This window comes from Solanum tuberosum, unplaced genomic scaffold (assembly GCF_000226075.1).
Source record: "Solanum tuberosum cultivar DM 1-3 516 R44 unplaced genomic scaffold, SolTub_3.0 scf00019, whole genome shotgun sequence".
Classification (NCBI taxonomy): Eukaryota; Viridiplantae; Streptophyta; class Magnoliopsida; order Solanales; family Solanaceae; genus Solanum; species Solanum tuberosum.
In genome coordinates, this window is record NW_006238945.1 from 564986 (window position 1) to 578248 (window position 13263).

Below are 13263 nucleotides of genomic sequence, written 5' to 3' on the forward strand. Positions count from 1 at the left end.
CACAGGGACCTTCACAGTCCGTAGTCCTCCACACGGGACGTGGTAGGGTTTTGTGTAGGAGACCCCAGGATCAGCAACCACTGGCCAAAAAGAACAACCGGTCCCAAGATCCGTGGTCCCTTTCACAGTTCGTGAATGTGGCCGTAGTCAGCCGTATCAGAATTTTAAGAAGGGTTATTTTGGTATTTTCCCCTAGTTATTGGGCACGTAAACTATGTCGTTTAACCCCTAAACTACATGGTTTTGGTTAGTTTTAGCCTAGAAACATTACTAGAACTTACCAAAGTTATTTCATTTATCAAAACATAGAAACTTAGAGCGTAAAGAGAAGAAAGAGGCGACCAAACCCTAGTTCAAGGATACAACAAGGTTCCATCTGTTCCAGCCCCAAAATCGAAACATTTCTCCATGGAATTTGTCACCAAGTATGTGGGATTTCACTTGTGGGTTCCTTTCGCCCATTACCTCCCCAGAATTCAGTCAGATTTCTGATTCCCTTAATAATATCTAGACCTAGGGTTTCTTGAATGTTAGAAATTGTTGGGTTTTAGCTGTTAGAATGGTCCAAATCAAATTGTCTTGAATTTAGTATCGTTTTGTCTAGATTCTTTCATGAATTCAGAACCCAAGCTATGTAGTTCTTTTAGTTCATGAATTACACATGCTAGGTCAGTTATTTCAGATATATACACACATGCCTCAGTTTTTGAATGTTTCATTATCAGTTTATTAATGTTACATTCTCAGTTGAATGCCAGTACTTAGAGCTATGAAGTATTACAAAAATTTAGTCATAAATTGTTAATTACATGATCAAAAGGGAGTAGCTTAATACCGAGTGGACTACGGTCAGTCACACTCAAGTCCCAGAACTACGTGCCCCATAGGTTAAGTCCCATATGTTGGTCATTACATTTTAGTGATCATGCCAATCATCCCTCTATACCTCTGGCAGAGTATATTGGGTCCTCTCGATGGAGCATATACATCAGACTCCACATTTAGCTCATGTGGTATTATGTCGGTTATTAGTAGCTCCCTTACATTTCAGTCAGATTCTATTGCATTGACCATGTATTCAGTATAGTTCAGTATTCAGTCTTAGCATGCTTTAAACTTGGTTATTGCACTCAGTTTAGTCATGTTTAGTATTTTGAGTATCCTTATCCTGTTCAGATTATATCATTGCTTTATTGCATGTTCATTTATGTTATTGTTCAGCTCTATTTTATCTTACATGTTCATTAACTTTCAAGTACTGACACATACTCTACGCTACATCTTCTCGTGATATACGGTCAAGTCCTCAGCAGTCAAATCATGCATAGATCGGTTCCCAATCTTCTGTTCGGTAGCATCAGTGGTGAGTCCTCATTCTTTGAGGACTAGAGACAATTGTATTTTTCTTACTTTTAGCTTTAGGTTAAGTTTTGCTACATCTAGCTAGGGAATGTCGAAGCATTTCTAGTGAGTAGAGGCTTTATTTCAGAGATACTTAGTTTTAGCTTTAGTCTTGGAGTTTGACATCTTATTTGTACTCAAATGCATAGCTTTCATATATTCAGATTTAGTATATGGGTATTCCCCATCATTCCATTTCAGATTTATTATTATGATTTAGCTTCCGCACAGTTTTATTGCTCAGTTTACCTTTAGTACGTTTATAATTATGCCAGCAGGGTTAGCGTGGGGTCACTTGTGATCCAAGGTCCTGTGTCTGCATCCAAGGGGTAGCCTCGGGGCGTGACACAAACAGTCCATAAGGACATGTGAAAATTGACTTTTCTTCATCTTCCACTGCAATAGAGATTTGATTATAACTGAAGTAACCATCTAATAAGCAATTCCATCCACGACCCGCTAGTCTATCAAGAATTTGATCTATAAAAGGCATTGGAAAATGATCCTTCTCGGTCAATACATTCAACTTATGATATTCCATACATATATGCTAATGGGTAATCAGTCGCATTGGCACAAGCTCCCCTTTTTCATTAGGGACTACGATCATATCTCCTTTCTTTGGAACACATTGGGCTGGACTAACCCACTTGCTATCCTCAATAAAGTAGACAACTTCCGCTTCAATCCACTTACTAATATCTTTCTTGATGACTTCTTGCATTGGAGAATTCAACTTCCGTTGATGTTCAATACTTGACTTACAATCACTAGCCAATTGGATCTTCTGAGTACAAATACCGGGAAGTATTCTCACTATGACGACAATTGTCCACCCAATAGCCTTGATAAATCTTTTCAACACACTAACAAGCGCTTGCCATTCAAGCAAATCCGCAACAATAATCACGGGTAAAGTATTATTTGCTCCCAAGAACAGATAACGAAGGTGAGGTGGTAGTACATTCAATTAGAGCTTTAGTGGTTCCTCAATATATGGATTTGCAAGAAGACTTTCCCCATTCTTCAAATAGGTATCAAGTTTCAAAGGGATCTTAGAATAAGAACCTAAACCTGATATAACGACCACTACCTCATCATAAAACTGAATTTCCTCTCCATCATCTTTCAAAAGGATGGAAACCAAAGATTCACCATCACAAGAAACTTCACTCACACTAGCAACCGCTTCATCAATGACGTTAATGACCGATTTCACATGGAGGTCACTTGGTTGCTTCATCGATTTACAAATATTGAATGTAACTTCCTCACCATTTACGCGGAATTTTAGTTCACAACTTTCCACATCAACAAGGGCTCTCCCGGTAGCCAAGAACGGCCTAGCAAGAATAATAGGGCCGTCAAAATTAATCCTGCAGTCGAGGATCACAAAATCATCCGGAAATATAAATTTGTCTACCTTCACAAAAATGTGTTAAAGGATTCCAATAGGGCGCTTGATAGAGTGGTCCGCCATAAGAAGACGCATAGTGGTAGGTTTAGGTTCACCCAGCCCAAGTTGCTTGAAAATGGCATAGGGCATCAAGTTTATACTCTCCCCCAAATCACATAATGCTTTAGCGAATTGGAACATCCCTATAGTGTAGGGGATAGTAAATGGCCTCAGGTCATCCTTCTTGACAACCACGTTGCTCGACATAATGGCACTACAACTATGTGATACTTCAATTGTCTCGAAATCCATACTTCTCTTGTAGTGACAAACTCTTTCATAAACTTTGCATAACCTGGCCTTTCTAACAACGCCTCCACCAAAGGAAGATTAATTTAAAGTGTTTTGAAGAAGGAAATAATTTTTTGGAACTTGACGTCCTTATCTCTCCTTTTCAATCTTTGAGGGAATAATAGAGTAACTCTGGGCAACGACTTTGTAGGTACCGAGGAAGGCACAACCCCCACATTTGACTTTTTACCATCACCAGACACACCACTTTTCGGTGCATCATCAACCTCATTGGAGGATTCATTATTCAACCCTTCGGCACGTACATCACTTTCAAAAACAATGGTTTTCCCTTTGCTTGAAGTTGCATTTTTATCATTTGGCACATCACTCCAAAATCTTACCACTCCGAGTCATGATGTCCATGCATTGAACATTATCATTCTTTAGATTGGCCATGGTATTATTTGGGAGACCCCCTTTTGGTCTCAGATTCAAGTTAGTAGAAATTCCACCCATTTGAGTCTCGGGTTCTTTCATAGAAACCGAATTAGAGGTCACCATTTGATTCAAGGAGGAGAAATCACCCTTCATCTCCTTGAGTACTGTATTCGACCCTTCTACCTTGTTTAGGATGCGGGCAAGCATGTCTTCCGTCAAAACTCTTTGGGGTTGGCATTTGGTTCCTTAGGCTTTGGACGGTCATGAGGAGGCACATAATGATCTCTATCACCATCACGTTTTCTCCAATTTGCACCCCTATCACGCCAATCTTGTTCCTTATCTCTCTAACCTCTATCATGATCTTTGATCCAATCTTGATTCCCGCGTAGCCTTGGATAGCTCGGACGAGAACCGCCGTTTGGTTCGACAAGAATCGTACCTCTTCATTATACATGGCATCAAATTGTGCATCATCCGGGATCATCCCACTACTAGCACCCACCGTATTCACAACCTTATAACCACCTCCCATGACTTTCTTTGTTAACAAGTCCAATTGGGGCATCATCTTGGCCATGTTTTCATCACTCTCTTGGTTAATTTCCATTTGTTATTTAGTCAACCCAATATTGAGAGGAGATACTTGATCCTCCCTCATATGCCATGCTCGATTAATCTTTGTCATCTCATCAAGTAAAGTCGATGCCATGTCAAATAGTTGTCTCTGGATTCCACCCCGAATAAGTTGATTGATGACACATCTGTTGACGGTGCCAAGACTCCGGTAAATATATATTACAAGAGCACATTGTCCGGTAACCCATGAGAAGGACGTTGGAGGAGTTGATTTTGAAACCTCAACCAAGTTTCATGAATGGGTTCACATCAATCCACTTGAAATTTTTAATGTTGTCCCTCAATTTAAACATCCTCGTGGGAAGGAAAGAATCTTTCATAGAACACCTCAATGAACTCATCCCAAGAAGTAATAGAGTCCCTTGGTAGTTCAGTCAACTACTTTGTTGCTTTCCCCACTTAAGAGAAGGGAAACAAATGGAGCCAGATTGAGTCTTGAGAGATATTCTTGAAGGAGAACGGTCCACACACATCCCTAAATTTCCAAATGTGATCATGAGGGTCCTCATGAGCAAGTCCCCCAAAGAAGCCTTTCATTTAGAGCAGTTGAAGAATAGTTTCGGTCACATGAAAAATAGTTTTGCCTATAGTTGGGGGCAAACGAATAGCATCATCGCTTCCCATTTGATCAGTATTAACATAATTCAAATCACCAATGTCGTCATTGTTCCCACGTTAGCTAGCAAAATTTCTCCCATTCACACTCATTTCTTCACCTATTGAGAGAAAACAACAAAAACACTAATAAGAGAGTTTTACTACAACCAAATTAGTTCACAAAACACTTCAATAAAAGAATTCTAAACACCACTCCTCGACATGGGCTCCATTTTTTATTACTCTCAACTACACTTCTTATGATTCAAAGTGTAGGCAGTCGCTAAAGGTATAACCCAACGGTGAGTTTGGGTCGATCCCAAAAGTAATGATACGGAAAAGAATTCAAATACGAAGTATGAAAGTGTTGTAATTTCTTGTAGAACAGAAATAAACAAAACGCAAAATAATGTACGTTAACAAGTTTCAAATATCTATATTAAGAGTTAGATAATCAATTGTTAAAGAAGACAATTAACGTGGTGTTTGAACAAATAGAAAGGGAACCTTAGGAGTGTGTGATCAGTCCAATACTAATTTTGCTTCATGGATAATGAAATATTGCTTTAATTCGTTGAATCTCAATGGTTAGGATGGATTGTAACTATACCAACAATATTTCAATCAACTATTATGTTTTTAGCGAGTTCCTTCGAAGCTCAACAAGCTTAACAATGCAAAACAACCTAAATCCTTAATTTAACCCACTTTATCAAGATGGGTTGTAAAGACACAAGTCAATACACCTATCAATCATTTACTCCACTCTAAGAAACTTGCACAAGCAAGCATAGAGAGCTAAAGCTAGAACTAAATTTGTAACTTCACTTCATTAGTGAAATCATGAAGAATTAACTGAATCCATTTCAAAACAACATTAAATCTATCAATTAATAATACCCACAAGCTAATTTATGTGTTAAATTACATAGTCACATCCCTAATAAAAGGGAGTTTAGCTAAGCATAACCAATATTAAAAAATAGTTACCAAAAAGATGTTCCATTAGAATGTCAAAATCAATTTTCAATGCCAAAATTAAGAGTAAAACCTCAATATCAAAGCTCAAAACCTTTTCCAAGAATATTCAGTATTGTAAAAGTATGCAAAATCAGTAAAATCTATGTAAGAACCTTTTCCCTCTCTTTAAAAATCAATTTGTATATTTCCAAAAACTTTCCAAATTTCAGTACCCAGTCAAATCACGAAAACTAGTCACGATCGCCGCATAACTCGACGAACCATCCATACGCACTCCTTCTCACCATTTGGACTTGACTTCTGCATCCAGTTGTTCTGTTCATATAGGCAAGCTGGATTGACCTCGCCGTTCCATACGGTGCATCACCAATGTGCACTTTCATTCACCAAATTGGCTTAGTTCATAGGCCAACTCGCTGGACCTTTTGGTGATATTCAATCTCACTCGGTGATTTTCGAGTAGCTTTTGTGAGCTCCAGCCTTCTTTTGCTTCAGCTTTTTCACTTCCTTTTGCAAATAATGTCCTTGCCTTGTTCTTAAATTTTCATGGCTGCACATAAACAATTTAACATCAATTGTGAACACCAAATATGCATTGGGGACACTAATTTATCAAATAACAAGACCTAAATGAGTCAAAATTCTCGACTCATCACACGCACTCAAAATATTTAGGCCAAAAATACATCGAGACTACATATAACCCAAAATCTATAGACTATAGCACACATAAAATGGGAAATTTTGTGTTCCGTTCTGGGCCTCATTTGAACTTGAAAATGCAACTATTTACCCCTCCAAATCAACCCACTCCATAAATAAGTTTGTCACGAACGCCCACAAAAATTTAAGCAAAAAATACATCGGGATCACATATCACCCAAAATCCATAGTTTATAGCGCACATAAAATGAGAATTTTAGTATTTCTCATTCTGGGACTCGTTTGAACTTTAAAATGCAGACATTTACTCCTCCGGACAACCTTACACAATTATAAGGTCATCACAGACACCAATTAAAAATTTAGGCCAAAAACACGTCCGCAAACAAAGACAAATCTAGCATATTTTTGGCTGGAGTAGATGAAACTGTGAGGGAAAAGTTGTTGGCGATCACTGGATTTATAGAAGGGTCACTCCTTATCAAATATTTGGGACTGTCTTTATCCCCCAAAAATTGGAACAAGCTAGATTTTCATTAATTAGTGCCAAAGATAACAAGCATGATAAGGAATGCATCAGACACCTCTCTTATGCACGGAAACTACAGGTTATAGTCTCTATCCTATTTGCATTGCACAATTATTGGGCTTTAGTATTTATCCATCCTCAAAATTTAGTTAAGGAGGTTGATAGAAAATGTAGAGATTTCCTATGGGGTAACACAAAAGAGAAAAGGAAAGTCGCATTGGTATCACGGAATAGAGTCTGTCAAACTAAGAAATTGGGGTGGGGGGTTTGAATATAAAAAGTTGCAGATATGGAACCATTATGTAGTGGGGAAACTAATTTGGGTAATCATACCTCAGAAAGAAGCTCTTCAAGTTAAGTGGCTACATGGAATCCATCTAAAAAATGATGAATATTTCTGGGTACATACACCACCAAATGATAGTAGCTGGTATTGGAAGGCCCTAAATAAACTAAAACTGGGTATAGAAAATTGATATCAACAGTATAGATACACTTTGACATCTGATGGAGGATATTCGATGAGTCAAAGCCATATGACATTGATGGGAGGGGGACCTAGTTTTGGAAATGCAGACTTAGTGTGGACAAAACTAATGGTAACTAAGCATATATTTTTTATTTGGCTTGCAACATATCAGAAACTTATGACCAAAGGGAGAATGTGTGATATGGGCATAACAGTAGATAGTGTTGGCTGTGTCTTATATGATCAACAATCTATGAATAAGTAGAACATTTATTTTGTACATGTGACTGAACGTCTACAGTAAGGGAGGAAGTACTAATTGGAGTGGATTTTCCATGTTGTGGTATTGTGGAGTGTTTGAACGGGATTAAACAGAGACATTGGAGCAAATTTAAGCAGAAAGCGATAGCTACAATATAAGGGGCCATGATATGCCTATTTGTCAAGCTAGGAATTAGAGAATTTTTAAAGAGAAACACCCGTATAGAAGTTTTATACATCAGCAAATATAGGTTACTGTTAAGGAGAGGATTGGAATGTTTAGAGGCCAAACAGGAACATAAGTGTATATCCTTCATAGACAATTTATGGAATTAAAACTTTATTGGTATAATTGGAGAGGCAGGACGTAGTTGAGAATTAGTGGTTTGTTGAGGCTGTGATTACTTGTTATGAAGTTTCTTTTGTTGGTGGTAATAATATTCATAGTTTACTGCCAAAAAAATAGGAATTTGGTATTTTCCTTTCTAGGCTTTGTTTGAACTTGAAAATATTGATAGTTTTCCCTCTGGACCAACCCACATCATTAATAAGGTCGTCACGGACACCAATCAATAATTTGTCTGAAAGGACGTCGGGATTACATATAACCAAAAATCTATGGACTATAACATAGGTAAATTGGAAATTTATTATTTCCCATTCTGGGCCTCGTTTGAACTTGAAATACAGACGTTTTCCACTCCGAACCAAGCCACGCCATTAATAAGGTCGTCACAGTTACCCACAAAAATATTTGGACAAATAAATGGTAGGATTACACTCATAAAGTTTTTTCAGAAAAATATTTTGTGTGGTCCAAGGCGCCAGATTCATGTGCTAATATACACGAAAAATATGGAAAAAATTGTATTTCCCGCTTTGTCCCTCGTTTGAATTTGAAAATGCTGACGTTTGCCCCTCCAAACCAACGCACACCACTTAAAGGTAATGATTTACGCTTCTTTCATCGAAGTTATATCATCTAATTTTTCTCTAGTTCTATATGTACATGATTTACATTTTTTACATTCTAGCACATCACTTCATATTGAAGTAGAGGACATAAAATCCTACAAATATTATTAAAATTGTTCAAATAATTCAAAAATGGAAAAATTACGATTGTACCTACTCTAAATCAAATAAAGTTTTAAGAATATAATTAAAAACATCCTATCTTTAAAGCGGAGCAATATATTAAAGGAAAATTAGAAGATACTTGAATGGAAAAAATGTAAGTCATGTACCTTTAAAATTGGTATCAAAATATATTCTAAGGATTGTAAGTCTCTAAGAAAAATACATAATATAAAATTTATTTATATACTTAACCACGAAATAAAAACAAATATCGTCACCTAAAAAGTGCGCAAATTGCTGCACAAAGTTTCTGAAACCTATTTTGTCAAGCCATATTCACCAAAAACTTTTGTAATGGCACAAATTAATATTATGCACCGACAAAAGACTTTCACGACCCAGGGTACACCCTAGATGTAATACGGCATACTTGACCCCGAAGGGGTCTCATACAAACCCTTAGCATATCCTCACATACGATAAAAGAAATGATGCGGAAATTTTAAAACTTTATCCATACAATCGAAGTATTTTACAAAAGCAAGCAGAAGTCTAGACTTATATCAATTAACCATCTAATACAATCTTTGAATCAAAAATAGGGTCACAACCCTTTAAACATAAATCTGAAGATGAAATAACTAGAAAGAAACTACAAATGACTCATATTTCCTCGAATCATGAGGACTCACCACAAGCTAGGAGAATAGTCGATCCAAACTTGAACCAAAAGAAGACTGCATTAAGAATCGGAACCTACACTTTAGAAAAATGTCAAAAATATGGGTTAGTACAAAAATGCACTAAGTATGATAGCCATGCATAAAAACCTTGAAAACATGCTAAAAAGGACATTTTAGTTGAAAAACATGCATTTACCAAATTTGAGAATCATCATGCACTTTAATATAAAAACATAAGTCGCAAGCATATTCAACATATAGATCATCATAGCATAATAGAACCATCTCATAAGGAACCCTAGTTATACTTGTGCAATGCATAGATAAGATCTCATAATCCCATCTATATTAAGTACCACTTTTAGGTCCCCATAATCTTACTTACCATTCTTTGATCTCATCTTTAGTTCATATTCTGAGACAAGGAAACCTTCACATTTACTAAGTCATATCAAGGAAAGCAACTCATAGCAACAATCCACATAAAGCATACTTCATGTCATAAGCCTTTATTACATAAGAGGAACACACCATAACTACTCTCAAAGCCTACTTGTGCAATGTATGGATGAAGTCCTATACCCACACCCACACTAAGTAGTGCATTCTTGAGAAGCCATAGTTCATTATCTTTCATTGTGGGGGTAAGCCTTAACCGACATAGACCATGTGAGCAAATCATGGAATCCGGGGTTACCCACACCGAAAAGGGTGTCCTACTTGCCTAAGGTAGAACCATAAACATTTAGCTTAGGTGGATCCACCAGCTAATAACCTATGAGGGCACATAGTAATGGGATAAGGAGATTGCTACTAGATCCCCCGCCTCAACTCACGTATGGGTATCCATCTTAAGAGATTTCCACTAGAAACCCCGCCTCAACTCACGTATGAGTTTCCATCTCAATCAATATCCACTCGGTGCTTAGCATTATTCCCCATGGAGTAGTTAACATTTCATTAATTGAGTTCATTAAAATAGAATAAAGAGATTAGTACTATATACCCCGCCTCAACTCACGTGAGGAAACCCATCTCATCCCAGCGTCATTCATAAGATAGCTCATAGATTCAGTAGGTGAGAATAGCTTTTCAACCTAAGAATCCCCATATTGAGAGAAAACATTTTACAACATGCCTTCATCATTCATAAGTGAATAATTGAGAATAGTCTTTCAATCAACACATCATCATTATCATAATCATAGAAACTTCATTCATAAGTGTGTATAGTCAGAATAACCTTTCAATAACAACACCATTACATCATAGTCATAATCACTTTACTCTCAAAGCAGTCATACAGCATGTACATAAATATCATGATTATACATAATTCTCATAATTTTCCCTTCAAGGACCATGAATCATAGTTCATCAACGCATCTATAATTACTACATTAGATATGCATAATAACATGATTCAAGTAATCAATTTATAACATTCATAATTCTATAACATTTCACTAATATCAATCAATACCCACACTTTAAGATCCAATTTGATAAAATAGGGAATTCATGGATTCTTGAGGAATTCAACTTAAAATCATCAATATATCTCTAAAAAACATAATTCAATCATTAAAAACGAATTTGAAACGAATCCATGAGATTGAAGTCAAACCCTAAATTTTGGGTTTTCTAGCTTTGAAATTGGGGTTTTTGGAGGGGCTCTATGGGTGAAGGCTACCCATAGATGAAGATCTACCATAGCTTATTGAAGATTTACCACCAATTTGAGGAGAAAAGATTGATTCTTCAACCCTAGCTTTACCTTTTTTCTTCTTCCTTGGAATTCTAGAGAGAGTTTATTTGGGAAAAAGTTGGTTATGGATTTGGGTTTTGAGATTTTATGAAGTGAATGAGTTAGTTAATGACTTAAAAACACTTATATAAGTGAATTAAAACAATATAAAATTACCCACATCAAACTAACTAAAAATCAAATTACCTAAAGACCCCTCACTTAGGTCGACTTAGACCAACCTACAGGCCCCATCCACGATCCCCACCTACGGGCGTGGACTAACCCATGGCCCGTACTGGTAGGGCTTCGGTTGTGGTCTGCAGCCCCTCATCTCAGCCTTTGACCCATGAACCTCCTCCCACAGAGAATGGACCACCCTACAGGGCGTAGGTCCCTCCATGGGTCACTGTTTTTTGGCAGTTTTGAGGGTGGTTTTAGGGTCCACCTCAAGTACCCTTGGTTGGTCCTTGGAGAGTCATACCTTGAATTTTTACCCCTAAACCCTTCATTCTAACTACGAGAAGCAAATTCTACGACTCTAACACTTACGAAAAGCTCTAGTTAAGCCTACTAGTTTTTAGGGTGTTACAAAGACTCAACAGAAGGTGATAGTATCTAAAGCAAAACGCTTTGTAGCTTTCAAAAAGCTATGGGCAAGTGTTGTCAAGGAAGTACAAGAACTTTCTAGTACAACAGGAGCACATGTTGCTATTGTCGCTTATTTCCAGGGTGGCATACCATATGTTTATGATTCCTCCAATAACTTTGACACAATAGATAAGTTCCTCAATGATGCGAAGGCTTCTGCAGTCAAATGGGGTCATTGATTTGATTGCCTTTAGAGAAGGATTTATGTATATTTTTTAATCTTATTTTGTATTAGTTAAGAGAAATTATCACTCATAAACTATGTTATAATTTCTCTTAACTATTACTAAATAAGATTTAAAAAAAGGATAAATCCATTTCTAAAGGGAATCAAATCAATGACCCCCTTTGACTGCAGAAGTTTTCGCATAATTGAGGAACTTATTTATTGTGTCCAAAGTTATTGGAGGAATCATAAACATATGGTATGCCTGTAGCGACCCTTCCGAAACATTACAAGCCAATAACTCATGAGATTTTTATGTATATATTGTCCTCACACTAGTAAAAATGACATAGAAAAAATATTACCAACTTCCGGGTGCCCAAACTAGGTCGTTAATGCTTCATACAATCATTCAAAACTAGTGGTAAATTTAATATATTACAAGACTTGGGCTAACACACCCCAAAAGAACAAAACATATAGCCATACTTATATTACAACCCATGGTGACATGATCAAATTAGTCCCCAAAATTTCATGTCAATATACAACACACAGATCATGTACAAATCCGAAGGTTTATACAAAATATAGATGCCTATATGCAAATGTGATCTTCCTTAAAGCTCTCAAAATCTCCATCTCCAATGGCCATTTTTCGTAGAGGAATTCATTTTATTGGTAGGTGAGGAGTTCATGATATTCAGGTATTATTTTTGGTAGATGAGGAATATTTTTGGTAGGTGGTAGTGTGGTAGGGGAGGTATTAACTAGCCAAATTTTATTATAATATCTTTTTTCATGGTAAAATGTAATAATATTTATTGTAATATTCTTCCGATAGTTGATTTAATTTGAATATTTCTTCAATATTATTTATGATATATTCTAGATGTAACATATCTTGGGTTCTTTGGTACATATATAAATTTTCTTCCATTAATCGTTCTAATAGTTTTATATCTTCCATAGATTCTATCCAATATCATAAATATTCGTAGTTCATTTTAATCTGAATTTATTTCTAAATCATACCATTCTATTCTTTCGAGATCTAAATCATGTAGGTCTATTTCATACCATTCATGATTTAATATATCTTCTGATTCATAATCATTAAATATTTTTTCCCATACTATTCTTCTTAATTCAATTATTTCTATATTTTTAAGTATATATAAGATTAAAGTTTCGTAGTTTTTTATCATTTCATCAGGCATGTATGTATTCATGTTCTTTATTATGCAGGTTTTTTATTTCAAATTATT